Source organism: Phyllostomus hastatus, unplaced genomic scaffold, assembly GCF_019186645.2.
Source record: "Phyllostomus hastatus isolate PE091 unplaced genomic scaffold, TTU_PhHast_1.1 phas_scaffold_78, whole genome shotgun sequence".
NCBI lineage: Eukaryota > Metazoa > Chordata > Mammalia > Chiroptera > Phyllostomidae > Phyllostomus > Phyllostomus hastatus.
Window position 1 is genome coordinate 763541 of NW_025334041.1, and position 27187 is coordinate 790727.

The 27187-nt window shown below is 68.9% G+C and overlaps 1 protein-coding gene across 3 annotated transcripts in view; it reads right to left on the reverse strand.

Annotated features, from left to right (window-relative positions):
• TNS3 (tensin 3) overlaps positions 1–26604 on the reverse strand; it is an 89725-nt gene extending 63121 nt beyond the window's left edge. The window contains exons 1-2 of one of the 3 annotated variants that reach the window (XM_045827112.1): positions 26294–26442; positions 671–782 (exon numbers count right to left, since the gene is read on the reverse strand). The gene's annotated coding sequence lies outside the window, so the exon portion shown is untranslated. Of the gene's footprint in view, positions 1–670; positions 783–10908; positions 11001–26293 lie in introns of those variants that run through there. The other 2 variants (XM_045827113.1, XM_045827110.1) reach the window with 2 other exon arrangements.
• Positions 26605–27187: the final 583 nt, after the last annotated feature.

A 27187-nucleotide genomic window follows, 5' to 3' on the forward strand; every position in this document is an offset into this window, starting at 1 on the left:
GCCGTCCCAACACCAGAGAAGTCCACTGGCCAGACCCCGCCCGTGTCCCAGGTGGGAGACCCCAAACCCACCCACCGGAGGCCGCAGAAGAGCCCCACGCGTCCCCTGGGGTCGCGCCCCCAGCCCTCCTCTGCGCTGTGACGCAGACCCGCGCCCCCCAGCCCCGACTCTGGGGCTCGGGGGGCAGGACAGGGCTCTCACCTGTCCACCTCAGACACGGCAACACGCCAGCACAACCACCAGCAGGTCCCAGGGACACCTGGTGCTGAGCGGAGCCGGTGGCTCCGTTCAGTGACGGGGAAGGGGCTGGCAAAGCCTTGGGGGACCACCACTCCCTGAGCCCTGGCGCTGGGGGCCGACACGCTTCATCGCAAACCTTGGCAGAAGACCGGAAGGGGCAGACGAGTCACCCCAGCCACACGGAGACCGCCGTGCGGCCCCGCCCCCCGCCGGTGGCGCAGCGCTTTCGGGGAGATCCCCTCCCGCGCACCTGCCTGCGTGAACACGGCCCCGGCCCGGCCCCGGGAGGCCGGGGGGCCAGCGGGCCAGGAAGGGGAATTCCGCGGTTTAACTTTCGGAAACCCCCGGAGGGTTCTCGTTTTTGTTCCGTGTTTGTTGCCTGTGCCGCTTCGCTGAGCCGGCGGGAGGACGAACATGCGACGCGACTCACCCCGGCACGAAACCCCTCGGCCGTCGATGGTCTGCTTGCAGACCCCGCAGACCCGGGCTCTCCTGAAGACCTTGCTCTTAAAACTGTGCAGGCTCCCTGCCGAGTCTTCCGGCTGGAAAGGCAAAGGGAGAAACGGTCACAGCTCCGCGAGGCCTCGCCCGCTTGCTTTCCCAGCTCCCTGTCGAGGACGGTGCCCCTGGCGGAGCTGTCAGGGGCTGGGGCTGGGGCTGGGGCTGGGGCGGCCCGGGCGAAGAGGGAGTGAGCAGCCGCCCTGCCGACGCGGGGTCCCCACGGGGCCTCGGACGCCCGGCCAGCGGTCCCCACGCTGGAAGTGCACACTCGCCCGGCGTGCAGACCCCGTGTAAAGTGCGTCAGGGGCTGCGCCCAAACCAGCATCGCTCACGGGAGCGGGTTCCAGCTCCCAGACCAGAGGCCTACAGCACCCACCCCCAAGACAAAGTGACCCCCGTGCGCCCCCAGAGGCTGCACGCTTGTTCTCCTGGAAAAAGCAACTGGAGAAAGCGAGGAGCGAACAGCACAGTTCTGTGCAGAAGCCGCTGCGTCACCGACTCCCCTGCCCCCCGCCTCGTGGAGCGGACGGACGGCACTGGGGAGAGGGAGAGGCAGTCCCGAGGCCAGCACGAGGAGACGCCGGCTTCCTCCTCCAGCCAGGGTGACATCGAGCCGTCACGTGCACTGTCACTCGGGGGAAAGGAGCCTCTCGTCACCCACTGGGGTCGTGTCTGTGGACTCCGGGCTCACAGCTGTGTGATGACCTCGGGCAACCGCGATTTGCTTTGGAGTCCGAGTGCCACCCACTGCACCCACTTCGGTGCACACACGGGACAGTGTGTCCTGTCAGTGACCGGCACCCACGGGGGCTCTCCGAGGCCACCACTCACCACCGGAGCGACTGAGATTTCCCGCGAAGGGGAACCGGTAGCAAGAATCTGATGAGCAGACTGAACTCACGAGGAGAACAGGGACGGACTCACAGGTGGAGGGCAGGATGACAGCCAGTGGGGTGGGGGAGGTCGGGGGGAAAATAAAGAGAACTTTTTTGGTTCTTTCTAAAGATACATAAATATAAAACAGAATGTGAAACAGATAGTACACCTACTTTGGGAAACTGTTTAGCAATTTCTTATAAGTGGTTTTAAATCTGCCCCAACCCCATGACTCAACGATTCCACTCCTCCAGGCACCAGAAAAAAAAAAACATGCAAATGTCCCCAAACTCTTGTGCAAGAGTGGCCACGGCCCCCTGACGTGGAAGTGCTCCTGGCAGAAAATAACCCATGCATCCGTGCAGAGACGCCTGGGCAGAGCACCCGCGGTTCGTGCACGCAATGCACACGGTTCCAACATACACACGCGCAAACGCCGACACACGCACCGTCACGGGCGGACACTGAGAGCGGCGTTGCACTGAGTGACAGAGCCAGACACCAGAGCGTACTGAGTGGTGCTATTTATAGGAGGTCCACGGGCGGGCACACGGATCCACCCGGTTCCTCTGAGGCAGGAAAAGCGAGGTGAGCGCGGCGACTGCCCCGGACTCCTGCGCCCAGAGCGTCTCCAGGACGCAGGGGGAAGCGGGAACCAGCGCCCGCCTGGGCCGAGGAGGAGCTCCGAATTCGGGCCCAGCCAGACGGCGAGGACTCACCGGATGGCAGAGCGCCGGGCAGGCGACAGCGCGCTGAACTGAGAACGCAAGATCTCCGTGGAGACCCTCTGACATGCACACACGTGTGCACACACATGTACGAGCGAGCCGCATGGAGCTCAGCACCCCGCAGAGCAGGGAGTGGTGCTCCTGCAGCCAGACCCAAGGGCTCCAGCGGTAAGGGCTGCTTGGACGGAAGGACCCTGCCCTAACTGTGGGGGGCGGCGACCTCCAGGCTGGGGACTGCTCCTGTCCGGCCTGAAATCAGTAGACGAGGGGCCACACCACCTCCAGGAGACTCAGCTGCATTCCAGAACACGGCGGGAACACTGTAGGAATTTGAAAAGTACGCAGAACGCAACTCGGTGGAACTCACGGTGCCCGGTGCCCAGTGGGAGGCATCAGGCACGAGAAGCAGCAGCAAACCCAGCCCACGATGGGGCTCGAGGGGTTGAAACTGACCCCGAGCCGACGGAATTGGCAGGGGAGACATCAAAGGGGCTGTTATAACCGTGTTCCGTACGCTCGAGAGGTGAACAGGGACCTCGATGGCATAAAGCCATCTGCACGGAAGGTCTGTGGAAAACACGCAGCCGTCAGACCGGCCACTGCCGGAGACACGCCAGCGGCCTCCAAGACATCACAGCACAAGCCCCTGCAATGAGGCGCAGAAAGGGGAGGCGACCTCGGGGAAGGGACAGCTAGGTCAACACACAGACGGTGTCGCTGGGGTGGCTTTAAGAAGCCTAACCTGTGTGTGACTAGAGTCTGGGAAAAAGGGGGGGGGCGGGGGAGCATCTGAAGGAAAAACGGCTGAATCTTTTCCAAACCCTCACCCCGCAGATCCAAGGAACTCAACACATCTCGAGTACAAGACAGACATGTAACAAAACGAACACCCAGGCACACGGTAATCAAAACGCTCGCACCCAGCGACAAAGAACAACAAATCACAAAATTACACAGGGTGAGAAAAAAGACGCCTTACATCCACAAACCAGCCTTCAGCCAAACAGCAGGCTGCTCCACCAGAAAGACACGAGGAAAAGCAGCGAGAAGCCAGCGGATCGATACGAGGGACCCGGAGAAACTCTGCCAACCTGGAATTAGGTGCCCAGCAAAAGCATCTCCCGACAGTGAAGGTGAAGTCGGGAATTCTGCACACACGAAAGCTTCAGCCACCGCAACCTTCCCAATGTCCCCTGCTGCGGCTCCAGCCGCCGCGGGCCCCGCCCGCCCCCAGCGCCTCCCGGAGCTCCAGCTCCTCGGTGTCTGGTCGCTCAACCAGCATCTCCCGGTGTCTCCGCGGATGGGCCTGGTTCCGGGCAAGTGAGGGAAGGCTTCCGGCACCAACCACGAGAAGCTTCGGCCCCCACGGCACCGCTGTGACCCCCGGCACGCCGCAGAGCACACCCTCCTCTCCGGGCGGCTCACAGCTGGACAGGCCAGACGCCAAGGCACTGTCCAGCCATGGGCACTGGCAGCCGGTGGGAACCACCGGGGCGAGGTTCTAAAGCAGCCCCACCTGCGTACACCGCACCCCAGACGAACCCAAGGGCGCTCGTGGGGGCGGGGGTGGGGACAGAAAGGGACTTTTTCAGAGCTCACCCCCGACCCCGGGCCCAGCGCTGCCACTGGGCAGCGGGCTGTGTTCTAAAGCTCTCTTCTGCATGCACACGGGCCCTGTCGCTGCGGGCGTCTGCACGCGAGTGTGTCTGGTCTCCCCAGGGGCACGCGCTCGTGGTGCGGGCGGGCGCCTGTGTCCCGGCACTGCCGTCGGGATCGTGCACACACCCGCCGAGCCCTCCTGGGCCGGAGCCCTGGTCCTCACTGACCGCCCCCCACCCCCCGCAGTGGGCTGGTCGCATGGAGACGAAGGCCACACAGCCCAGGGACGAGGGGTGTGGGCTCAGGCCCGGCCCACCCTGTCCCGCCGCACACAGGAGGGGCTTTCAGGCATCGGACAGACGCAGCCCTCTGTCTGTCCCGACCCCCTGGCGGGCACACACGCCCCTCAGACCCGGGCACTGGGGCACAGGCCCCCTCTGCGGTCTGCACCGCCAGCCCCCAGGCCCAGGACACGGGGCCCTTGTCCCTCTGGCCCCCGACGCTCTGCCCGGCGCCTGCGGACAGGGAGCCGGGGCCTCAATTAATATTTGTTGACCGAATGAATCGGCCCCAGTCTGCGGGCCAAGGCCGGACACTGCGACCTTCTGTTCCGCACAAGCGCTCCTCTCCCTCCCCCCGGGGGAGAGAGAGGCTGTGTTCCCCCAGCCGGGCCCCGCCGGGAGGCGCGGGAGGAAGCGGCGGGCTGCTGGGGGGGGGGGGAACGGGGTGGGGGGGGTCACCGCGGACAGCACCGCGCCGTCGCGGCCTCTGCTCGCGGCCTCTGCACGAAGCGTCTCCGCAGGCAGAGGAGCGCAGCCGCCCGGGTTAGCCGGCCTTTGTTCTCCCCTGGGGTCTGCTTTCGCTTCTCCCGCGGAGGTGGTGGCGCCCCTGAGCAGGGGGGGGAGGGGAGGCTGCCTGGGCGCAGCCCCTTGGCAGGCTCGGGCGCAGGAATCTGAATGGCATTTGATTGTTCGGCGCAGACAGTGGGGAGGGAGCGAGCTGGTCTGTGGGGTCCACGAGGGCTCCCTGGGGGGATGCTGGTCTCCACTGCCAGCTTTTTATTTATTTTATTTATTTTTTTTTTAAGGAAAAGCCTCTGCCAGGCTGAGCGGGGAAGCGCTGGATGTGAGTGCAGACCAGGCCCCTGCTGCTGGGCAGACTCGGGGCCGTGTGCCCTCAGGAAGGGGACCGGGCGGGCGTTCTGGTGCCCGGGAGAGCGGGGGTGGGGGGAGCCTTCCAGGGAGGCGGACACCGAGCAAACCACAGACCGGCTCGACGCTGCAGCTCGACGCCCCGAAAACGCCCCCCAAGGGCAGCGCGGACCCCACACCTGTGGGAGGGGGGTCCTGCCCGTGGCCACGTTCACCCCCAGCAGCCACAGGACTCACGGCCCGCGGGACACACTTCGTCCCCCGCTCCCAGCAGCAGGCAGCACCGGGCTGTCAGCCTGAAGCGCAGAAGGCGGCCGGGCTGGAAGCGAGGTCGGGCAGCTGACACTCGGCCGCCCCTCCAGCCCCGGAACCTCACAGCAGTTTCGGGGAAGGGGACCAGAGAGAGGCCTAAGCAGCGGACGCAGAGGAAGCGCCGCGCAGCCTGGCGGGGAGCCCCTCCCACCTCTGCGGGGTCCAAGGTAGGCCCGGGAGGGTGTGCGCGGGCGGGAGGGGGTTTGTGCCGGCGGCCAGGAGGCGGAATGTGCCCCGAGAGCCCGCACTCCTCCCGCAGCGAGCCCGCACACCGCAGCGTCCGCCGGGGCTCGGGGCCTCTCCCCCGCAGAAACCGGCCGCCGCGGGGCGTCTGCGGAGGGGCCGAAGCGCTGCCTCCTCGCCGGACGTGGAGTCCAGGGAAGCGAGTTCGAGGGGCGGCTGGGTTACAAAGTTAAGCCGTAACTGTCTCCCATTCCACGGGGCTCACCAGGGCGCCCGCCGCCCACCAGGCAAGGCCCCCCTTCTCTCCCCCCCACGTGCGCACACACGCGCGGGCACACGGCGCCCACGCGCGCACATACAAGGGCACACCGGCACGCGCACAGACTCGCACAAGAGCGCACAGACCAGGGCATGAGCGCACCCCGGACGCGCGCAGCAGCCCGGAAGAGCTCCTCGGAGCGCCGCGAGACCGCCCCCCGCCCCCGCAACCCCCGCTCCGAGCGCCCCGCGCTCACTCACTCGGCGCCGCTGCCGGCGCGCCCGGGCCCCGCGCGCGCATCCTCCGGGCGGCCCCCGAGTCAGGGCGCGCAGCCGCATGGCCACTCCCGGCACCCGCGGAGAGCCCGGCCGGTCCAGGCAAGGGACGGCGGGGGCGGCGACCCTCTGGCGGCCGTGCCCCGCAGGGGTGCCTCCTGCGCCGCCGCGCCTGGGAGTCCCAGGAAAAGTTCGACGCCTGCAGGCCCGAGAGGAGGCGTCTGCAACCTCCACTTCCACTCCGTGCGCTGGAGTCAGACGCAGGGAACAAAAGCCAGGCAGTCCGCGAGCGAGCGCACGGTCCCCGGCGAACCTCCATCTGACACGAATTAGCCCTCCCTCCCCCCACCCCGGGGCCGCAGCCCCTGAGAGGAGGGTAAGGCTTCTCAGCCAAACCCAGGGAGGGTGGTGCAGGAACGCCCCCGGGCGGGGTGGGGGCGACCCTGCTCGGACTGGGTTTCCCGCGCCCTGGGCTAGGGTGCAGCCTGAGTGGGACTGCAGACGCGCCCAGCGTGCTGACCCAGGGGTGAGGACCCACACCCACAGGCCCTTTGGCCTGGGGATTTTAAATCTCAGTGTGTGCAGGCACCCCGCACGGGCGGCGGCCAGCACCGAAAAAGGAAGACCCTCCGCGGAAGGCTCTCCTTCCCAGTTCGCCCCCCCACCTCAGGACACAGGGCGCTGCCTCACTGGGGGAGTGAGGGGTGGGGGCCTGCAGCAAGCTCAACCCCCAGCTCCCTCCTCGTCTGCACCATCCCTGGTGCCGCCCAGCTTCCCAAAAATCACATCCTGTTTCCAGCCCCGTTTTCCTGTCCCGGCTGGCGATTTTAGGGGGATGCTCAAGCCTGGAGGGGAGTCTGGGAGGGGAAGGGGACCGGAGGGGGGGGGGCAGGGCTCCACGTGGGGAAGCCGACACCTGGGGCGCGGGAGGGTCACTCTGCGTGCAGGACAGCCAGGGGGGGCGGGCTGGGTCCACGGGTCTGTCCACCGCCTGTCAGACCCCACGGGACGGAGCCGTCACGGGCTGTTGTCACCGGTGCCATCGAGAGGAATGCAGCTGCGCTTCGCGCTGGGAGAAGCTCCGCCACCCGGGGCGCAGGGGAGGCAGGAAAGCTGCCCGATGGCGGACGTGTCCGCTGAGGCCACGGCTTGGCTTCTGTGGCTCCCAGTGGCCCTCGTGGCCCGACCCGCCTTGGTGCCCGGCCGTGGGCAGCCCTAGCGACCTGCGACGCCCCCTCCGCTGGGGCCGGCCGGGTGCAGCCAGACCTCAGATCCGCCACTCTGCTTGCAACTGCCCAGGCCTTCGCTCTGCGCGCAGTCTGGGTGGGCTAGACAGGCCTTTATGGCTAACACATGTGCGGATTCCAGCCGCGGGCTCGGGTGGCCTTAACCGCTCAGGGTCTGGCACGGAACTCCCGACGCTCCGTTTCCGCCGTGGCGCAGCAGAGCTGCGGGGGCCTCCGACCGGGTGCCAGGGGAGCTCGCCCCGGGGGGCCCGAGTCCCCGCCGCCCCGCAGACACCAGTCCCTTTGGGGCTCCTGCCGCCCCTTCCGTTCACTCAGTAGTTCGTTCCCTGGGTGCGTTCGTTGTCCTCCACTTCTTCCACGGCGCGTGCAGACTGCGGTCCCCACCCACCAACGTCTCCCGGTCCCGTCTCTGCAGACACAGCCCCACCCCCAGACTGCGGGGGTCCCCGGACACGTCTGAGGGGCATCCGCGTCTGACCCCCAGCGTCGCACACAGACCAGGCACACGGCGGTGTGGACAGGCCAGCGGGGGCGCCCAGTGCACCCCCCTTCCAGGAGCCAGCTGGGCCCCGCAGACGGCAGGTGGCCCCAACATGGTGGAGGCCGTGGGGCCCCGGACGCGGTGCGGCCCAGCCCAGGCCTGCCAGACGGGAGACCCCTGGTCACCTCCCGCTTGTTTAGAAGGTGCGACATTCGGAAGACCCCCGCACTGTCACTAATGATAGGTCACGTGCATGGGACGCGCCTCCCAGATGGGGACACCAGACGGGGTGTCGCACCAGCAGGGGAGAGACAGCCACTGGGGCGTGGTCTCGGGGCCTAGCCCAGCCCACCGCAGCCGGCAAAGTGAACTCCCCAAACGCAACACTGGGGACCCCACTTTGCCAGCGCCTTCCCCGCCCCCAGCCTCCTCCGGCACCTGCCACCCCAGCTCCGCTCACCCCCTGGCTCCTGCTGCTCCGTGCCATGCCCCGCAGACTGCGGCCCGGCCTGCACTGGGGTTCACACCCGCCCCTCCCCGCCCACCTCGGCCTCGGCTGCCGGCCCTGGCATGTGGTCCTCTGCCTCCTGCCCGCCCCCCTCTCCCTCCGCGCAAGCCCCGACCTTTGTCCGGGGTTCTCCACACATGAAACAGAGCGGGGGCAGCAGAGGCTCCGCTCTCATCTCACGCTGCCGGACGCTGGTCTCGCAGTCACCCCGAGGGTTCGGGGGCTGCTGAGTGTCGGGGCCCCCGGAGGAAGCCGGCTCCTTCAGGTGCAAGCTGCCTGCCTCCCTGGCCCCCCCTGCGAGGGGCCGCTAACCGGGCCTGCGCCTCCCAAGGGCCAGCCCTCCATCCCTCGCTCTGGCCCCACCTCTACCTCTGGCACCTGGGTCCCCAGCACTAAGGCGAGGCCCTCCCAACAGGGGGTGGACTTCAGGGGCGCCGGGGCCCTGACTGGGGACCAGCTCCGGCCTCGGGCCTCGGGCTGCGTCCCTTGTCTGGGGCTGGGAACCCAGGGCTCTGGGGGCGGCAGCCCCGCATGCGGCCGACTCCGACACCCATGCAAGGGCCGGCGACAGACGACACTGGGTCACAAACCAGTTCACAAAGTCGGCATCCAGGAGCCCGGGAGCCCCACTCGTAGGAGTTAATGAGCCCAGGGAGGGGCAGCCCTCCCGGTGCCCCCCACCCACCTGGAGGGACAGGCAGGGCAGGGAGGAGGCTCGCAGGGAACCGGGGGGGCTCAGCTCCGGTGTGCCCCGGGATCTCAGGCAGCCACATCTGCCATCTGTCACTGCCACTCTGGAGGGGCTCTGCACAGTCTCAAGTCACCTCCCTCATCCGCTCCCGGAGGGGAAGGAGTGTTTCTGCAGTAGGGAGGGCTGGCCCGGCCGCCGTCACCGGGGGCTCACCGGGGGGCCGGACTGACCCTGGCCTTGGGCGGGACGCAGGCGCCGTGGCAGCACCGCTCTGCGGCTGGCACCCCCCGCAAGGGCACGGCCTGACCCCAGCGGTGAGCAGGCGTCACCAGACCCCCACGCGGGGCCTGGGCGCTGACCTCCCACAGCCCCCGCCCTCGGCCCGTGCAAGCTCCCAGCCCGGTGTCTGCGGGGAAGCCACCGGGTGCCTGGGGCAACCGCCTCCCGTCTGCACCGCCCAGCCCCCGAGGCGGGGACACCGGCCACGGGCGGGTCCCACGCACCACGGCTCTGTGGCCGGGAGTGCTGGACGTCTCCGAGAGCCACCGTTACAAACACTCGGGCTCCGAAAACGGGAAGGACCCTCAGCTGACGGAGTCCCTGCCCCGTCTGCACAGGCCTCTGCACGGGCCTCTCCTCCTGGCCCTGCCGACGCCGGGGACGCGGGCACGCGAGTCGCGCCCCCGGCCTCGTTCAGGCCCAGACCTCGGGCGCAGCCTCCCTCACCCTCCCTGCCACCTGCCACCCGCAGGCTCCGGCTCCGCCCACGCCCGGGAGCACCGGCCACGGGTCAGCGGCTCCTGCGGGGAGCACCGACCCCGAGGGGAGACCGAGGCCCCAGGGGCCTGGAAGGCAGCGAGCCGGGGCGCTGGCAGGGCCCCCAGGGGAGCATAAGCTCATCCCCTGACCCGGGATGCCCTTTGGGCCAGGGGGCCACCGCGCAGGGCGTGTTAGCACTAAAGGAGCTGCCAGCCCCGCGAGGACACCACCGGTGCCGGGGGACCCCTCCTGGGGAGCACGGGGCAGAGGCCACGCCCCCACTGCGGCTTCCTCTTGTGCGACATGTCCCTCTGCTTCTCGAGAAGGTCACGCAGGTGCCCGGTGAGCCAGGGAAGGACGCACGTGTCCCGTGGCGTCACGGGAGGTCACTCGGTCCAGCCAATTTAACCAAAACAGCCTGGCCATTGGCCACAGGACTCCAGGCAACTCCCGGGGGGCCTGCAGCCCCTCCCGCATCAGGTGGGTTCGCAGGAGGGACTCGGCGGTGACGTCGGACAGGCTCAGCACCCCGGGGTTTGCTCAGGACGCAGCATTTGTTCCCATTTCCCGGTTCCCCGTCTCCATTCCCTTCCCCCTCCCTCAAAGTGCAGGAAAAAGACCTTCTCTCTGCTAAGTCAGTTTCCAGTAAGTGCTTTCCCCGAGTCCCTGGTCCAAAACAGCAACTGTTTCATTCAAGGACTCGCAGAGCAGGGCAACAACAAAAAAAAAAGGTGAAATGAGAGGGCACCCCCATTCAGCGGCACCCCCTCCCGTCCCGGCCAGGCACCCGCCCCGCTTTCCTCCTCGGCCTCCTGGTCTCCCCCCAGCCCGCCGTCCGAAGGAAGAAGGGGCCGGCAGACCCAGGGCTGCCTCCCCATGGGCGGCACCCAGGGGTGAGACCTGCCGGGGTGCCCACCGAGGCCTCACCCTCGAGCAGGAGAAAGCAAGCCGCCCCCTGCCACCTCCATGTCACCCTCTGAGGCTGGCCTGAGGTCGCAGAGCTGACCACCAGGACCCGCTCGCCCACAGCCCCTTATAGTCCGGGCCCCAGGGGGCGGCACGAGCCAGCCCTGCCCCGCCCCTCCCCACCCTAGTTACCCTCAGCACCGAGCCCCCTGCTCCGTCTCGGGGCCTGGGGGTCACAGCTGTCCAGGGCTCCACCAAGCTCTCTGCACCACCGCTTGCTCCACTAATACACACACAAGCACGCACACACACACTCATCTGCATACACACAAAACGGGAACCGGTTAGTTCCTCCCCAAAACTGCAAGGCCCCCACTTGGGACAGATTCTGCTGCTCTCAGCACGGGGTACTCTGGGGACCGTCCATGGGCAGCTGCTGCCCTCTGGCCTTTCAAGCTCGTCCCCACAGACTCCCAGTCGGACGACTTCACGCTGAACTGAGAGCAGAACCAGCAGGCCGGGCCAGGCCCGTGGGGGGCAGGGCGTCCTCCACACCCTTGCCTTCCTGCTTCTCGCCGACCAGCGGGGGCTCCGGGCCCACGGCGCAGCGGGTCCTAGGGAAGTGGTCGGGGCAGAGCGAGGGCACAGTGAGGACACAGGGACCCACCCCCCACTGGCCCTGTGCTAGAGGCTCCTGGCCCGGGGCTCCACATCTGCCCCGGCTCTGCCAGGGCCTGGCTCGGAGGGTGACAGGGGACAGACGGAGACAAGGAACCCCCGACTGACTCCAGCCTGTCGCTGCCCCCAGCCGCTCCCAGGCGGAGAAGGCTCCACCGTCCCCAGCTTGCAGCAGACTCGTCGAGGCCGCCCCCCAGCTCTGGAACTCGGCCGGGACTTGGCCCCGGAGCACCCAGTGCGGCCCTCAGGGTCCCGCCTGGCACCCACCGTTCCCAGCCTCCCCGTGGGCCTGCGGCAGGCAACCGGCTCAAGGAGCACTGGGCACCACACCCAGGTGACAGGGCCCTTCCGCCACCCGCTGAGCGACTGCAGGTCCCCTCCCAGGGGGCTGACATGTCAGCACCAACCCCCAGCCCCACCCGACCGACTGCTGGTGAGACTCCCGCGGATCACACACAGGGGGCTGTCCCGTGACGTCACCGACACTCCCGCTACGGGGTGCCCGAGCACGGAGGCGGAGCCCCTCCCCGGAATCGGAACAGAACCGAGCAGACGCTGAGGCCGTTCGGGGTCCCCTCGACGAGCAAGTTTTGACTGCCTGTTCCTGACGCTTTTAAAAGCGCAAAGATGTGCCCTTCCTCGTCGCTTCTGCGAGTCCACGTCTCCATTCCCCGAGGGCACGCCCCCGATGTGCCAAACCTGTTACGATTTCTAGTTTTAAAGAAATAAAGCTTTTTTAATCGTGAAACAAATATTTTATCCGAGTCACAATACTTCTAAGCTTCTTTCCATCGCGAGGTTGCCCGATTTTAAAACCGACCGACCCGTTCTCACGTTTGCAGACAAGACACTAAAGCAACTCCCAAGGGTCTGGGTTTCCGTTCGCGGCGCTGTCACTGCGCTCACGAGTGGGGACGGCGGCGAAGCCACAGCGCTGCCCGGGCGGAGAGGCAGCGTGGGCTGGGCGCTCGCTCGTCAGAGGCGCCCGTTCACGGAAGCGCGTTAACGGAATCGTGGGAGTTAACGCCGCCGCGCACAGAAACCAAACGCCACGAGGTAACTAGATCCAGCAGAACAGCCGGAGCCACTCCCGACTGGACCGGCGGGGGCGGGGCGTACGGGGGCGGGGCGTTGGGGCGTATGGGGCGGGGCGTTGGGCAGAGGGGCGTGCAGGGGGCGGGGCGTTGGGCGGAGAGACGTGCGGGGGCGGGGCGTACGGGGCGGGGCGTTGGGCGGAGGGGCGGTCCTTCGCGGGTGCGCAGAGGTGGCGCCGCAGCCCTGAGACAGAGCGCTCTGCTCCGTCCGCGACGCCCCAATTAAAATAAACGTGAAACAAAACAGAGTGAAGGTCAGCGCCGGGTCCTGATCCTTCCGTCGGGACGCGGCCCAAGCCTCCCGGGCAGCCCCAACGGGGAGGGCGGGGCAGGGTCCCGGGCGCTGTTATCTGTGCGTCCCCGGGGGGCTGCCTCGGACCCCGGGACGAAGGTTAAATAGAAGCAGGGAAAGCGAAGAGGCCACAGACGTTCTGGTCTGGGTAAGAAAAGTTCAAGTTGGTGAGTCTGCGTGTGTACGACCCTCTCAACCCCCCCGGATGAGTTTTAAGTGGTTCCCGTCCCAGCACGGGGGGCTTCTCCGGTGGCAGGGGGTCCCAGCTCCGTCACCGCCCCTGCAGGGCGGGCGGAGGACGCGCCACACAGCGGGGCCACTCGCCGTCACCGCCCTGTGCTCGGGGACCCGCTCGGGCCGCTCGCCAGCCCTCCGCTTCTCCGCACCGCAGGTCCGCCAGGACGCACGTGGCTTCGGGAAGGAGGGCTGGGAACCGACACAGGCAGGCGCCCAGGCACCGAGGCCACTCCCTGCCGTCACGCCCGGCCGGGCCCTGGGGCTGGGTCCTGGTATCAGGCTGCCCTTTGGTTCCCGATTAGCTGCAGGGCGGTGGTTCCGCCCAGCCCTCCGCCCATCCACTCGGCCTCAGGTCCCGGAGGGAGGGAGGACGCAGCCTGAGGGGGAGGTGCCTCGGCAACCAGGAGGAGGGGCGGGCTGGGCCGGCGGAAACAGGGGCTCCAGGCCCCAGGGCCCAAGGCGGGAGGGCGCGGGGCCGGCAGAGGGGTCCAGGGTTCCCACCATCGAGAGGGCAGTGGGACCACGCTGGAGGCTGACCCCTCCACTGACCCGGGGGTTGTGGGACAAGGAGCGGTCTCCGGAGAGGAGACAGGCCTGCTGGGACAGAGCCCCCAGGTCACCAGCCCCAGGGAGCTCCGGGGAGACCAGCCGGCCTGCTTTTGCCGAAATCAAGGTGGGGGAGGGGCGGGCCCTGGACACCCCTGCTCCCGGGGTCCGGGCCACCACCAGCACAGGTCACAGGGGCCACCGACTGTCCCATCAGCAGGCCAGGCCCACACTGTGCGCCTGCTGAATAAAAGGTCAGCAAGGCAAAGGTCAGGGACACCCGCCAAGGTCACGGCCAACAAGACAAAGTCCCTGTCCTCAAAGAACCTTCGTTTTCCTGGGAGAACGAGCTGGGACAGGAGACCGGGACAGGAGACGTGTGACCTGCTCCCAAAGAAAACAAAGCAACGCGATTGCGCCCGAGGCAGCGAGGCGGCAGGCGGGGCGGTCTGAGGTTTCCCAGTGGGGCAGGGAGCACAGAGCCAGAGGTGGTGACCTGTCACTGCAGGTCGCACCCAGGGGGAGACAGCGTGTGGGGTCTTACTGTGGGAGGGGCCCGGCCAGCGGCCCTGGGAAGGACATGGTCTGTGGCAGGGAGAGAAACAAAAGTGGAGGGAAGGTTAGAGCAAAGGAGCGATGGGGGTGGTGGCCTGGGTGAGGCCACTGGGTTGGGGGCGTGGGAGCAGGGCTTGGGCAGCCCTGCAGGGCAGCGAAGAGCCTTCGGCCAGCCAGTGACCAGAACTGTGGCAGGAGACCCCCGGGAGGGACAGCCAGTGACTGGGGAGCAATGCAAGCCTAGGCATCCAGGGCTCTGCTCGCTCCAGCGTCCCGGGAGGGAGGGGTCCCAAGACAGGCGACCGGCCACGCCCTCGGGAACAGCGGGAGGGACAGAGCCCACCCACCAGGGGGAGGCGTGGAGGCTGGCGAAGGGAGGGGCGCAGGGACGCATCCCACAAACCTGACAGCGCCAGTGGAGCAGACCCGTGAATGGGACGTTATGTAACCGTTAATCCTCACATCGCCCAGACGGTGCGGCAACAAAAGAATGATGTCTGCTTTGGCATGTTGAGGGGAACATGCAAACTATGTTGCAGTTATGAAAAGAGACTCAACAATGTTTCTTTGTGAGCAAGGCAGGCAGCGAGCCCTCCCACCCTCGCGGGGTGGGCAGCTGCGCCTGGAGACCCCCAAAGGGGACAGGCAGCAGCACCAAGGACGCGTCGGGTGCCTCTGTGTTTGCAGACACCCCGTCCTATCAGACTTTCTGACGCCCTCCCATTCGTGATTTCCGTGCATTTCCCCCTGAAGTGATCGTGGCTGCGAGACAGGCTTGCGCGGGGCAGCAGGGACTTGACCAATCCAAGGACCGTGTGAGGGTGCGTCCGAGGTCCTCCCTCCCGCCCAGCCAGGAAGCGGCCTGGAACTCGGCACCGACGGACGGACGGACGGAGCTCGGGAAACACTGTGCCTGGGGACACAGACAATAGCGGCCGATGACGCAATCCCTGCTCTCTGCCCCGTCTCGGAACCAGCAACACCTGCACACACGCACAAACACGCCCCCACACACAAACACATGCACGTACTGCACCATACATGCCTGCGTGCCCTGCAGACATGTGACTTGTGGGTATGAGTACACATGCTTACATGTGTGTGCATGCACAGGCATGTGCGCGCAGATGGTCATGATGTGTGCATGAGTGCACACGTGCACACGTGTGCACTGACAAGAGGGGGCAGGCGGGGTCTGTGTTTGGACCCTCGCCAACCCCAGTTCCCTCTTTTATGAACAAGCCCCACTGGGTGCACATCTATCTGCAAATAACGGATTTTTTTTTTTAAAGAGCAGCGGCACCTTGTAGAAGGCTGTGGAAGTCCCTTCATCGCCGTCCATTTTTGCGCACACTGACCGACTGCCCGGCCGGCTGCACGGGACACTCCTGCCCGGCCCAGCGCGGCGCGGCGGGCTGTGCATCGTCCCCCAACGCAGAAGTCGCCGGCCCCGGGCCCGGTCCGGGCGTGTGTGCCTGGGGTGCGGGTTCAGCCTCCAGTCGGGGCGCCCACGAGATGTCTCTCTCTCGGATCGAGGTTCCTCTCCCTCTCTTCACCCTCCCCCCCTAAAAATAACAACTACGACCTCACACAGGACACTTGGGGGCATTTGGAAACATCGGGGAAACCTTCCCCTTTGAACCCTCACCGTGACCCCCAGTGGGGGGAGGCGGGGGGCGCCACGAAGAGGTGGGCGACCCTCCGACACGGAGCCCTGCGCCCCGAGTGCCGTGCAGCGTGCACTTGAGGGCTAAGGAATCGTCCACAGCTCGAAGGGAGATGGCACGGAATTTTCCAGAGAGAGCCACCAGCTGGAGGGATGCCTGATTTGGGGAGGCGGGGTGAAGGAGGGGCGAACCGGGCTGCAGGACTCCTCCCCGCCCGCCCCCCTCCGGTTCCGAGTCTCTGCCCACTCCGACGCCCGCCACTGAGGCCTCGGCAGGTGGGCCGGCCCGGCCAGACCCTGCCTTGCCCCCTCCCCACCCCCTGCTGCGGGCAACAGCGCGCAGGCTGCCAGCCTCGGGGCCCGTGGGGGCTGCCGGCACGCACGGGAGGGTGCTGGGTGGCGAGCCTCGGCAAGCCCAGGGCGCGGGATCAAAGCAGCGGGGCCACCCCCGGTAATCCCCGCCAGGGACACTTCCTCCACTCACTGTTCCCCCCCTCTTCTTCGCCGAAGGCCAAGCTGCTGCCTTCCTGCTCTCAAATGACCTGGCGCTCCGCTGAGGGTCCCACACCGCCACCCCGAGATGTCCCCCCCGGAGGCTGCGCGGGGCTCCTCTGGGCAGCCCTGGGAGGTGGGAAGGGCTCCTCTGGGCAGCCCCGGGAGGGGGGAAGGGCCAGGGTTTGATGCCAGGAAGTGGGGTTCAGGCCGCCTGCCCTCAGTGGCTCCCACTTTCTGTTCCCTGGCCGCGTGGCCGGACTGAGTCACTCCTGAGGGATCCGCAGGCGTCCGTCCGGGGCGCAGGGAAGGGGCCGGGGCAGGGGAAGGGCGGGGGCTGCGGGGAGGGGCTGGGCTCGCTCCGTCCTGCCTCCGTCCTTCCACGCCCACGGACACCGCTGTGGGACCACTGGCCGGCGCCCCCCAGGGCCCAAACGCCCCGTGGGAGCCGGGAAGGCGGAGGCGGCGGAGTGAACCGACAGCTGCCCTTTGGGCGGGCGACCTCCCTCCCGCGTCAGGGCCGGACTCGAGTGCATCCTGGAGTTACCCTGCGGACGTGAGGCTCGCTCTCTCACTTCAGTGCCGGTGTTCCCTGGGAGCACTGACGCACGGCAGGACGAAGGCCGCTGTCGGCCTCCAGGAACGCCCTGGTCCCGGAGTCACGGCCCCTGCCCCACCCCCGTCCCAGAGTCATGCCCCCCCGCACAGAGACCAGAGGACCCGGAGGACACACAGGCCCTGCCAGCCACGGAAAACCACCTTCCTGCCTTCTCCCCCTCTCAGGCCTCCGTCAAGGTCAAGGGCCTGACCCCTGACCCGCCCTGACATCACTTCCCGGGGTGGGGGGGGGATCTGAGGTCTGCTCCCCACCCTGGCTGCCTCTGCAGCCTGGACCCGGGACAGGCCTCCGCCCCCACCCACCCAGCGCCTCAGGCTGGGGCCTGGTCCGCTCCGGATCCTGACTCCGGATCCTGACTCCGGATCCGGACTCGCTGCGGGCGACCCGGGGAATCTGAATACAGTGCAGCGAGTGGGCATGGCCGGCCAGCCGCCAGGTCAGACACCGCGACTGTGCGAGCAAAGAGCGGGACCTCCAGAGAGTGCCGCCCGGGTGTGCAGGGCGACCCCACGCTGGCCCCCGGTCTCGGGGGTCCTGTTTCTTCCGCTGCGGGGACTGCTGGGACACCGTTGTGATGCGAGGTCTCTCGGAAGGAAACCAGCCCGGACACCAGGGAGGCCGGGCCGGCCTCAGGCCTGCGGGGAGCTCCAGCCAGGGGCCCGTCCTGCGCTCGAGGGGGCGTCCCAACCGCCCTGCACAACGACCGCACCCGCGACGGCGCCCCACGGCGCAGACGGGGAAACCGAGGCTTGGACTGGCCGGGATGGCGGCAAGCTGCCGGGGACCGCTAGTGCCCTTTCTGCAGAGCCTGGGGGGGGGGGCCCACCTGGGCACAGGTGGCTGTCCCACCTGCTGGCTGCACAAAAGCCGGGAGCAGGAAAACAGAGGGAGAAACAAAGGAGCCGCTCTGGACCGCCAGGGTCAGCATCAATGATTCATGCGGCTCCGCCCACCTGCCCCACCGCCCTCGAGTGACTCCTTTGTCCTCAGCGAGGAGGCTGAGGTTTGTGAACCGACCCCCCCCACCGCGGGTTCACAGCAAGGCCGGGAGGAGCTGCGGTCCCCAGGCAAGGACAGGGACCAGCGGTGGGGGGGACAGTGCCCGGCCAGGCCCGTGGCCTCCAGCAAAGCCGCACGCCTGGGACCAGTGGGCCGCAGGCACCGGCCGTATCTCACGGCGAAAGGAAACGGCTCCCAGACCCGGCCGGTTTGTACGTGGGCCCAGCTCCCGAGAAAGAGCTCTCGTGAGCGCCCCCCGGGCAGCGAGGGACCGAGGTGACGCACTTGCTGGACGCCAGGAACAAACCCTCATTCACACGTGAGACGGGCGGCCACAGGGCGCTCGGGGGCCTGCGTCCCCCTGGGGGGCCTGCGTCCAGGCCGGACCGGGTCTGGGCAGGAGACAAAGGGGAGCCCCGGGCCCGGCACAGCATGGGTCCCAAGGGCCCCCCAGCCCTACCCGCCGGCCAACACGCTCTGTCCAAGGAGCGCCCTGCTGCCCTGAGGAGAGGAAAGCGGCGGCTAGGCACGGCCGCTCTCGCCCGGGCTCCTGCGTCCCCGGCAGCCACTTGCCGCTGACTTCAACGATGTGACCACGCGACACTTTCCCAGGAACCAACCTCGGGCCGGGTTCCCGCGTCCGTCAGGCGCGCGCCAGGGCCCTCTTCTGACGCAGGACGCCAGCAGCACCCCGTGGTGGCCCCGGCGGGGGGGGGGGGTCACGATATCTCGAGGACGCGGCCTGCACCGCACTCTCGTCCGGGAAAGACCCGCTTCCGGCAGGCTGCTCTGCGGGCTGCGCACCGGCCTTCTGCCATGGGGACGAGGGGGAGGCCCCAGGGGCGGCCCGCCTGGCCCAAGGTCACCCTGCTCCCTCCAAAGCGCTTATCACGCGCAGGCGGGCGCAGCCTTGGTCCTCGTCCTTGGGAGAGCTCAGATGTGAGTGAGGACAGACGGGGCGCCGGGGCCCCGCCCGACCCCCGCGGTGTCAGAGGAGGCAGGGCAGGCTCCCAGGGCCGCAGGCGGGGTGGCGCGGGGCTGCGGTGCTCGGGGCCCCGCCCGGACCCGGCCAGCTCCAGCCCCCGGCCCACCGGCTGCCCCGGAGGCCTGTCTCGGGGACGTGAGTTCATGTGACAGAAGGGACCCTCGTACGCGTGCGGCCATCGTCCAGCTGTGGGCATGTCTCTGGCAGCAAAGAGAACACCGTGAAAGCGTGTTGTCTCCTACACGTGACCTACACGCTGAGTGATGCTGGCTTATTCATTTTTTAAATATTTTATTTATTTATTATTTTTAGAGAGGGGAAGGGAGAGAAACATCAGTGTGGTTGCCTCTCACGCGCCCCCCACTGGGGACCTGGCCCACAACCCAGGCCTGTGCCCTGACTGGGAATCGAACCGGCGACCCTTCAGGTCGCAGGCTGGCGTTCAGTCGGCTGAGCCACACTGGCCGGGGAGGTGATTCTGATTTAAACGGGGTGGGGAGGCGTAAAGCCACATAAACGCTTCCTGTTGTTGCCACTCTTCCTGCCCGGAGGTTTCATGCCTGGCATTGGGTTGAACCGCCGCCCCCCGGGGGGCGAGGGCAAAGGTCGCTGGGGGGCCCTGCAGGCAGCCAGGGCTGCCGTGGGAACTGGGGCACAGACGCCACCGCCGCTTCTGGAAAACGAGGCCCAGGTGCCGCCGATGTCTCTCCGCGCGGCCCCCCCACTGGGAGCCCCCTCCTCAGGGCGGCCCTCCTGGACTCCCCACAGCGAAGGGACTGGACCCCGAGTGCTGGGGCCCCCACCGCCGCCCGCCCGCCGCCCTGTCTCTCCACAAGACAGCAGGACCAGCGCGAGCCCCTCCCTCCTGCAGGAACAGGGGGCACCCCGGCTTCCGCTGCAGCCAGGCCCGTGGCCCCGTGCCCACCCCCGGGCCTGGTGTGCCTCCTTCCCGGCCTCCGGGTCTTCGTGCTTCCACCCCACACAGCAGAAACGGAGCAGCTCCTGGCCCCACAGAGCTCCCGGACCTGGTCCGCCCGCCCCCTGCGGGCTGGGCTCCGGGCCACCCCTGGCAAGCCTGCCTGGCCCAGGGCACCTGGGACACGCGGAGGACGGAGGACCGGTGGGAGGACGGCCCTGCCCGCGCCTTCCACACCTGAGCGCTCCTGCAGAGGGCCCGGCGGGCGGGAGCCCCGGTCCAGTGCGTGCGGGGGGGGAGGGCCGCTGGCTGGTGTTCCCGGCCGGGAACACATTCTCACGGGTAAAAATTAACCAGCGGCCTCCAGGTCGGCCTCGGGCCCGCCCTCCAGCCGCCGGCCAGCCCTCCCCGTCCCCCCCCCCCGGACAGGCCCTCCTGGCCACGTTGTCGCCGTGTCACCGGGTGGAAGCGGGGCACCCGGGTCCGTCCCCCGAAAAGTGGCAAAGGAGCCCCAGGGAGTGGTTCTCACAGATCACAGCCTCTGGCAGCGGCTCCCAGACGGAACCTCTTACCCAAATTAAAACCAGCCTCCAGAAACAAAATCAGGCCCTTTTAATTGAAAATAAAACCCGGCAACCCCGATGGCTCTCTCTCTCTCTCCTTTAAGTGAAAGGCATTCTTCCTGCTTTCTCGTTGCGTCAGCCACTGAGTTTACACAATCTGTCCAAACAGCCAGGGGACACGGTCCCTCTTCCGTCTCCCAGGCCCCGCCCCGCCCGCACCAGGGACACGGGGTGGACGGGCCCGGATCTGATGGCTGCAGGCCGTCTCGGCTGCACCGGGCCATGCGCGGCGAGGGCCTTCACGAGGCCTGCGCTCCCTCCTGGGCTCAAACCCCGGGGGAACGCAGGGGAAGGGCCACAGCGGCAGCCGAAGCACGGAGGCTGCCCTGGTGCCCGTCACCACGTGGACGGACAAACACCCGCGGTCCACGCGCACGGTGGACCGGCACACAGCCCTGAGGGGGGAGGTGACCCCGACCCCGGCCGCCACCTGGATGGGCCCTGGGGACACGGTGCTGAGTCACACAAGCCAGACACAGGAGGACAGACACGGCGAGCACCCACTTACATCTGAGGGCCCCAATCCACAGGGACAGGGAGCGGATGGTGGGCTCTAGGGGCCGGGGTGGGGAGGGGTGGGGACAGAGGTCAGGGCTGCGGGGGAGGAGCTCGGGGGAGGGGCGCGGTGACGGCCCCACGGCAGTGGGGACGGGCCCGGTGCCGCTGGGCTGTGCGCTCAGAAAGGACCGGAACAGTGAATCTGCCCCGCGGGTGTTCCCGCCACCGAGGTCGGTGCCCTTTGACCTCGAGCAGCCTCCAGAGGCCCCGCGAGGACGCGGCCAGCCAGGCTCGTGCCCCACGATGACCGAGAAGGGCTGCGCAGGCCGCGGTGGCCGGAGGACAGATGGCCGCCGTGCACCAGACCGCAGGTCCACGCACGGGGCACCGGGCCGCCGCCGCCGGGGTGGGAGCGCAGCCGCGCACGGCGGGGAATGGCTCTCACTGCCCCGCGGACTCAATGCCGTGCAGGACGCGGAGTCGCACACCGCGGCCCCCCCACGCGGGGGGGGGGGGTCAGGACGCCTGGCCGCGTCCTGGGCGTTCCTCTGCCTTTCCCGAGACGACAGCTCGCGCCTCTCGGTGACAACCCCCCCCAGGGGACACTCGTCGGAGAACAGCCCAGCAGCAAAGGCAGGTCCGTGAGCCGAGCATCTTCGCTGCCCCCGAGCCACGCGGGTGACGGAGGCCCCCCCCCCGGCACCCCCAGGGCAGCGGAAGTGGGGACACGCCTGTCCCGGATCACACCCCGGCGGCCACGGCGCCCAGGTCCTCCCCCGCTGCCTCGCAGGCCTGCCTGCGGGGACCGGGCAGGACAGCAGGGACCCTCCAGCAGGAGCCCAGCACACAGGAGCCCCGGGGCTGCAGGCCCGCCCAGCACCGCGTCACACAGGACCGCAGCCCGCGGGGAGCACTGGTGTGAGTCCCTGTCTCCCCCCGCCCTCCACCCCCCGCCCCCGGTGCAGGTGGGGGGCCTCGGGGACAGGCGGGGCGACCGAGGGAGGCCCTCCCCCAGGTCTGCGGCCCCTGGAGCCCCCTGTTCCCTCCCAGCTGCTGCCTGACGGGCACCTTTGATCTGGGTCCAGCATCGCCCTGGTGAGGGCTGGGCGCGCAGGAGCCCGGCGAGGGGATGGATTACACGCGGGGAGAGTGCCAGGGCCCGGTCAATGGGCCTTTCTGTCCCCGGGCTCCGGCAGGAATGTGTGTGCGCCCCGGCGAACGGCCCGGCCCGGCCCCCGGGCGACGCACAGCCAGCTGCCGGCCTGCTCCCGTGCCCAGGGCCGCGGAGAGTGTGAGGACACCCCACAGGCAGGCGTGTCCAGGGCAGTGGGGGAGTGGCCCCCCAGGCCCCCCGGGGCCAGGACAGCCTGCGCCTCAGCCACGTTTCGGGACCACCTGCCTCTCTCTGTCACCCTGGACCCGGGCCACTCTCCCGTCCCCCAGGCCTCACGGGCCGGGTCCCATCACTCGTGACCCGCCTCAGGGCACCCACACCCACGGGCGCTGAGACTCGAGGCGGGGAGGTGTGGCCCCTGCGCTGTCCCGCCGGAGGGACGCCCGTGGTGCGCCCGCCCGGGAAGCTGGGAGGAGCCCTTCCAGCCCCGAGCGCCAGGCCGCTGCGGAGGGCTGTGGGGCGCTGTCCTCTCTCCGGGGAGAAGAGGAAGAGGAAGGCAGGCCACGACCGCATGCCAGCGTCAGGGCCAGGATTAGCGCCTGGGGAGGAAGGAAGGGGCCTTACAGAGAGGCACGGGCCGCCTCCAGGAAGCAGCTGTGGCCGGAGCCCTGGCCAGCTGCGGCTGCTGCGGCTCCCGAGGCTGGCCTGCGTGCCCGGAGCGGGGTGGGGGGCGGGTGGGAGGGCCCTGGAGACCCCCGATCTCGGGAAGAAGACCCAGCACCGCACAGGGACCTGGGTTCCGACCGGACCCCACGCCCACCTGCAGACTGGAGCCCCTAGAACCTGGGGGGGCGCTCACCCTCTGCGGGCCCAGGCCCAGGCTCGGTCCTCACCCCTGGGCCCCGGCCGACCCAGGCCCACCGGCCCTGGGACGACAGGGCAGCTGGTCCGGCCCCGGGAGCCTCAGAGCCCAGACAGGAAGGAGACAATGCTGCCTCGTGGGAGGCTGGGGAGCAGCCAGTCCCGTTGCGCCCCCCACACACTGCCAGTCAGAAGAAGGCGCAGCTCCTACAAGGCTGCTGGGCTGGAGGCCGGGGAGAGCCCGCCGCTCACCCCCACCCTGGAGACCGGGGCGTCCAGCAGAGAGAGGTCCGCCCCCTGGGGCGGGGGGCCCTGAGGAGCACGTCCCCCCTGCACAGCTGGGGGCCAGTCCACGGGGCGGGGGGGTCCGTGACCACTGACGGGGCCCCTGAAACATGCATTTTTCATTATTGAGCCCATTTGGAACAAAATACATTATTTCCAGGCCACTGCCTTCTTTCTTTTTAATCAACATAACTCTTTTTAAATGCCTAGGGGTCACCATCACGGCCATCAGACATCCCCTAGGTGACACTGACAGCTCCTCGCGGCAGCCACCCACCCGCCCTCACTGGCCTCCTCCCTCCCTCCCTCCCACCCAGCCGGGGCAGCCGAGTGGGCGCCGGGGACACCAGGTGGGGGACGCCGGGCGGGGGCACTCCTCCCGGAGCCGCAGCGGTCCCTGCTACGGGGCGTTCGCGGAACACAGCCCCCGAGTGTGCCCAGCGCTGTCCCGAGGGGTCCCGTGTTCTGCGGAGACAGGGACCCAGCCGAGAGCAGGCGTCACGGTCGCTGCCCGAGCTCGCCGGCGGCACCGCCCCGGGCGCTGAGAGAAGCCGACTCCGCCGGCAGCGGCGGCGGCGTTTCGGGCGGTGGTTGTCACGGCCCTGCTGGCGTGGAAACGCGGGCCTTTCAGAGCGGCGGGCCGGGTGCCAGCCCCAGTCCCGCGAGGGCGTCCCTGGGATGAGGGGCCACCCCCCACCCCCTTCCCATGAGGCCGACAGGGGTGCCCGCACCTGGGCGGCTGGGACAGCGCGCAGACCCGAGAGTGCGCCCCAGACCGGCTCCGCACACGCGAACAGTCAGCCGGGCACCTGCTCGCCCCCCGCCTGACCGGAGCCCGTACTGGGGGTCAACAGGGACAGCCGCGGGGGACTCCAGCAGGCGGGCCTGGCTCCCCGCCACTGGGACCCCTGTCTCCCGCCCGGGGTCCCGCAGGAAAGGGGCCCCTCACCCCCGGGACGCCCCCCCACCCGGCTCCTGCTGCCTGAGCAGACCCAGCCGCAAGCTGGGGCCTTGTGCCCCCAGAAAGCCTCGCTCCCCAGGGAGTCTGCAGGTTCTCTGGCAGGAGTTCCGGGGGCGGGGGAGGGGCGGGAAGGGGGGGAGCAAGAGGCCCCCCCTGAAGCCCTGGCGGTGTGTGTCCGCCTGAGGCTGGAGGGTGGCAGAGGGCCGGTCCGGCCCCTCCCTCGTGGGTCCCTCGCCTGTAACATGGGCCTTCACCAGCACGGGGTCAGAACCCCCCCATCTGGGCCCCTCCCCTCCCGTCTGGCTTCCCGCCCCCCCCACAGGCTTTCTGTGCCCCCACCCTGCAGTCCAGGAACAGACTCTGACCCCGTGACCTCCAGCTCCCGGGGTCCCATTTGCAAGTGGCTCCGTTCGAAACCCCGAGGTGCCACAGCTGCTTAGGGAGAGACCACCCGTTCGCATCCCAGGAGCAGGAGACCCCCTGAGGCCCGGCTTTCCTCCCCGCTGGCTGGCGGTTTGCAAAGGAGGGACTCCTGGGCGGCCCCCGCCCCTCCGCCCCACCTCAGCGGGGACTTGCTTCCAGCACAGGACCCACTGCAGCCCACAGCGGCGGCCGCAGCACCCCCTGTCCCCACCGTCCCCACCGTCCAGGTCCAGGCCGGAGCCCTGGCGACAGCACCCCAGGCTTCATCCACTCCGCCCTCTACTTCTGGCCCTTTGCCTCTGCACATCTGTAAAATGGGTCTTAGCCCGAACTGCACCCCCCCCCAGGGTGGTTGTTATTCGGGTGAAACGAACGCGCAGGCAGAGGCTGGGCCAGACCCACCCCCACAAGCAGGGGTCGCTCCAGGCTCCCCGTTTGTGTCTGCCACCGAGCAAGGCCGCCGGGACTCGTCTTGGGGGTCAGGGGTCTGGCCACCTGCCCGTGCCGGCCAGCCCAGCGCCAAGGGGTCCGACCCGCCCAGCCCAGCAGGCCCCTCACAGAAATGCCTCTCTCGGCGCTCGCTGATTGATCTGCAAACCCGCCCTCCCAGGGCCCGAAGAGGGAAGGGAAACCGCGAGGCGAAGCAAATCTGCTTCCCAAGGCAGAAGCCGCGGCGGCCGGGAGAGGAAGACTCTGCACAGACTGCGTGGAGCCTGCCCGGGGAAGTGCGCCCGAGTGGCACAGAGGTCGGTTCTGGAGGGCGGGCCGCGCCGCTGCGCTCGCTCTGCCTCTCTCTGCCGCGCGCGGCTCAGTTCGTTTCCAGTCCTGGGGGCGGACGTGCCTCCGTGTTACAGGGAGCCACAAACACGGCGAAGCTCTGCCGGAAGGTCAAAGCCGGCGCGGGCTCGGGCACCCTGCAGGGGTCGGGGGGCTCCTCCGGCGGGAGCCACGCCCTCCGAGGTGTTCCGGGTGTCCCCCCGCCCCCCCCCACTTTTCCGTTCCCCCAAGTAAGAGAGTGGGGGTCGCCCGCTTGCCCTGGCTCGGGAACGCAGGGGGCTCTCCGTCCTCCCCGCCACACGCACGCGCACACACAGACTTTCAGGTCGCTCCCAGCAGAGGAGCCGGCTCAGGGGTCCGCGCGGGTGCGCGGGACCCGCGTCCCCTCCGCCCGCTTGTCAGCCGCGCGGGCGGGCACATGCCACAGGTGGCCCGGCCGCCCCCGCCCCCGCCCCCTCCCGCGGCCCCGGAGGAAGGCGGGCAGCTGCCGGGACGCGGCCTCACGCCCACCGCAGGGAAAGGGGCGGACGGGCGCTCCGCGGGGGCTGCCGGCCCAGGCGGAAGAGGGTGCCCAGCGCTCCCGGGCCGGCCCCCGCTCCGCTCGCGCCCTGCAGTCTCGGGGGCGTCCCGGAGAGTGAAGTCCGCCCCGGCGCTCGCGACAGTGCGGCTCCGGCCTGCGCCCGAGACCCGGACCGCGTCCCCGGGTCTCCTCCCCTGGCTGCTCCGGCCGGCGCCCCCGAGCCCAACCCCGGCCAAGCAAAGTTCCTGCGCGCCGGGATCCCGCTTCCCGCGCACCCGGACTCTGTCCCCGCACCCCCGGCTCCGAACCCCGGCCGAGCCCGGTTCCCGGGCGCCGCGATCGCCCTCCCGGATCGCGCTCTCCGCACCAGAGGCGCGGACGCCGGCGCGGGACCCGAAACAAAGGCGGCGGCGGCGGCGCGGGGGCCCCCCTGTACCTGGGCGAGCGGCGGCGCGGTCCCGCGGGGCGATGGCGCAGCAGGCTGGGCGCCGAGCAGCGCGCGGGCGGGCCGTCCTCCTGGCTCGCGGCCGCCGCAGGGCCCCCTCGAGGCGGCGAAGGGCAATCGCGCCGCCCGCGCCGGGCCGGCCGGTCACCTGGCCTCGCCGCCCTAACAATGCGGCCGTTTCGGGCGGGCCGAGGCCCCGTGGGCCCCTGGGGCCTCCCGGCGGTGGCCAGGTGGACGGGGGACTATCAGACCCACGGAGCAGCCGGCCTCCAGGTGTTCGCCGGGCGCGTCCGGGTGGGCGGGCCCGGCCTGGTTCCTGCACAACAGCCCTCCCTCCTTCCCTCCCTCCTTCCTCCCTTCCTCCCTTCCTTCCTCCCTCCCTCCTCGCGGCCTGCCTCCTTTCTTTCCCCGAACTGCTTGCGCTCTCAGGGAGTGAACCTCCCTGCCCGCCTGCTGCTTCCAGTCTCGTCAGGGCCTTCCACACCCCAAGTGATTCAGCAGGGACCAGGAGAACCCAAGATGCTGGGGACCACCCCCGCCCCAGTGTCCCACGGGTGGAGGGAGGGAGGCAGGGCAGGACTTTGGAGGTCGCACGACGATGCCGTGGAGTGAGCAGAATGCAGGCTGGGAGCGGACGGGGAGGGAGCTCCCGGGTGGGGGGATGCCCCGTCTCTGAGATCCAGAGGCCCCCCCCACCTCAGCCTCGGTTTCCCCACTCCCGAAATCTGTGCGGAGCGCGGCCCACTCTCCAAGACGCCCCACAGAAGGAGATGTGCTCTTACTCCTACTCAAGGAGCAGCTTTGCGGACACCTGTGGTCGCCCGGAGCCCCAAGGACCCCCGGGGTCACGAGGAGGGGGTCTGCAGGAAAGCACGGTGCCCACCC